Raw genomic sequence first — 3284 nt, 5'->3', positions numbered from 1 at the left:
CTCTAAAGGATGCAATTGTTTGTATGCATGATTAACATTGTCGCAATGACTTGAGAAAAATCAGGCCCAGCACCTTTTGAAATGTGCGAGCATTACGTAATCATACCCCACGCACGATTGCTATGTGACACAAAATAGAGTAATCAAAACAAAGGTCCAATGTACATCAATATTCAGTTTACATTTGTCATTTCGATCTTAATGACGGTTGCTTATTCTCCTCCCCTAGTTCTACATTCCTACCGGAATATTGGGAATATATTCGAAGCAGAAGAACAGTTGTGTGGTACGTATGTTTTTGTATTCCTTTAGTCTCATTTATAAAAAAAAAAATTCATTACCCATACTCCCTTTAGATGCACGCGTTTTTAGTGCATACGAGGGTTCATATGTATACAGCTAATACCCACCCACCGCACACAAACACACGCACTGCATCCCAGCCAACCTACACACTCAATTTGTATCGATGCCAGATGCCATTTGTATCGACTTGTTAAATCGATTTTAGGTGAGGAAACGATAGTGTCACTCAACAATAAGCAACTACATGTGTTACAACCATAAAATAATACATCGGCTAATATAAACCTTATTCTTTTGTTTTGCTGTTGTTGTCTTTTCAAAGAGATATTTTGTTTTAACTTTCTTTTCTTAGATCATCGGCTATCTTACGATGTGTATCATCACGGCCATCGTTGCCTGTATTCAAAATGATTGCTGGTGCCATTGGGGCAGGAATCATCAGTAGTTCCTCTTACTATGGCTATGGCTCTTACTATAGCTCTGACTATTATCGAGTACTAAGGGTATGTACATACACTGTATGATTTTCATGAAGTTGGAATGCATTTCCCCTACCCTCTTCCATGAAATTATTTTCCAATATGGTTTATTCTTGTTAGATAAAGTTGCTATCCTCCTAGAACATCGTTGATCAATCTCTATGATTCTTTAGATGAAATGTTTTATGTCCCTGGTATTTTGATCAATTATTTTTTCCCAGTTGGGATATCCCTACGATATCTAAACACAGATCCAGACTTTTTAGCTTTCCAAACTTTGCTTTCATTTTCCATCTGATCAGAAATCACATGCATAGAGTTGATTTCGGATTTTCTGGGGTAAAAGCTGTACCCGATAAATATTGGCTGGTTTATTAGATAATAAATATTGTAAAGAATTGATTCTACCTACAATTTATTCATCGATTTTCAGCTGAATAATCAATAATTATAATCAATATTTTGAATCAGTGTTCTCATTACAAATTTTGTCTCGATAAATGATATTACATAAAACGTTGGTGTTTCGTTGCCCAGGGTTTTGATTACTTCTCTCATCATCTTTCTCTCACTTTTCAGTATTATGATCTATATGATTTCAATAGGATATTGATTTTGTTATTGTAATGTGGATTCAACTGAACGATTTTCATGTAATTCAACTGTTTTTAATTTTGGCGCAAAAAAGCTTTGATGATCTTGTTTTCATTCTGAATAAATGTTTACATACATGAATGAATAAATATCTAAAAAAATATTCATTGATATATGAATATATGTAATGAAAAAATGAAAGAATAAATTAATACGTATAAGGAATGAAAAAATGTATATATAATTTATTTTAAAAAACTATCCGAATTCGATTAACAGTGGGTAAGAATCGCATCGGACTCTTTGCTGGCAATCCTTGGCCTGATCGAGATGATTGTAGCCATTGTGGCTTCAGCCTACTGCTGTGGTGGCATGGCCTGTGGCAACTTGTCTTCACCAACAACCACCACTATGGTGAGTTATTTGTTGTACCCCCTCTTAATGTACAGGAGTGGACAGGCACTCTCTTTTGTGGACTCGTCATATTATTTTTCATTTGCTATTGTGGAAAATCTACACTTATTAGGGTAAAAATCCTTTGTCAAAAGATTAATTCAGCTACTTATACTTCGAGCGTATTCGTCTATATTTCCACTCAAGGTGAATTGTTCACTCCTTTGGTTTAAGAGAAGTTCCTTATAACGAATTGTGAGCGAAAGTCAGGTTGACATGGGGGTTCAAGTACCCGCCCCTACAAAAAAAAGTTTAAAAAAGTAATGGACTTGTTTTGTTTTGTTTTCCGCTCGTTAGAAATATGTCAGTATATTTCAGTTTTACTTGGAAACTTTTGTCAACATCAATACCCCCTTAAAACCTGTCCCGTCTAAAACTTTGCAGGGACGCTCCTTTTAACAGATATCTTATCAAGATCTGCTTTAAGAGGGTAGGAAAGTAGATAGGAGAATACCCAAAAGTATCCAAGTATTTGTTGTTGTTGCTGTTTCGAGTATAATGTGCTTGAGTATAGCAATCAAGTAGTATGACATTCACTGGAGCTACGAACACAGGAAGGTCGTAGGTTTGAGCCCCCTCATGGCACAACAGACATTTGATACCGCAGAAAGATGTATTTGCAAATTGATAAAAGCGCCCCTGCATGGCACCAATGGCATGTGGCAAAACATATTTAGTAGTAAATGTATTTGTATTATTAATAAAGTATACATTTGCTACTCTCAATCAAGCTAAAGCATTGGGTACCTGACAGTAATTATTTCTTGCCACGATCCCACGATATACCCTACAGTTGTAGGATGTGAAGCCAGAATAATGCTGTCCAACAGCGTTTTAATTGATGAAATGTATTGTAAAATATACAGAAGTACCTAGGGTCTATTATCACCATTATTATATTATTTGGTTTTCATCTTACATTTATTTCAAATGTTTCAATTTCATTTGTAGCACACCCAACAGAACATTCCGATGGTTGTTACAACAGGTAGGTGTGTTGTGTGTTTTTGTTTCGACTTCAATTTATAGTTTCTTGATAACAAACACGATCTTTTCATTAACTAATTCATTAAGGAATTCAAGCGATAGCAAGTATATACACTGTTGCTCATAAATTTGGAATATTTTTTTTTTTACCCCAATTTATGCAATTATTTTGATAATGATTTATTCCTAATAGATCTAGATAATAGTTTACATTCTCAGATTATATTGAATAATAATTTGCCAGTGTTTGTTTTGCGTGACTGCTTAAGCATGTGTATGCTACTATGCTTATCAACTAGGGGACCTAAAGTCATGAATGACAGTAATGAGGATTAATGCCCCACAAAAGGGCACTAAATATAGCACTTTGACACGGTTCTGAGCCTGGGGCCTCACAGTTACGAGGCCATTGCTTTGCAACTGAACCATGACCGTATACAGCGGGGGCTAGGGTAGGGGCCAGTT

At 35.5% G+C, this 3284-nt stretch overlaps 1 long non-coding RNA gene across 1 annotated transcript; it reads left to right on the top strand.

Moving 5' to 3' along the window:
* The first annotated feature begins 229 nt into the window (after positions 1 to 229).
* LOC115919917 lies at positions 230 to 1787 on the top strand. Its single transcript, XR_004062052.1, has 3 exons — positions 230 to 286; positions 659 to 809; positions 1659 to 1787. It is a non-coding gene; the product is annotated as an uncharacterized LOC115919917 (long non-coding RNA).
* The last annotated feature ends 1497 nt before the right edge of the window (positions 1788 to 3284 follow it).

The sequence above is a fragment of the Strongylocentrotus purpuratus genome, unplaced genomic scaffold (genome assembly GCF_000002235.5).
Source record: "Strongylocentrotus purpuratus isolate Spur 01 unplaced genomic scaffold, Spur_5.0 spur5_scaffold_7, whole genome shotgun sequence".
Lineage (NCBI taxonomy): Eukaryota > Metazoa > Echinodermata > Echinoidea > Camarodonta > Strongylocentrotidae > Strongylocentrotus > Strongylocentrotus purpuratus.
The sequence above is the reverse complement of the archived record's forward strand: the minus strand, read 5'-3'. Positions and strand labels throughout refer to the sequence as shown.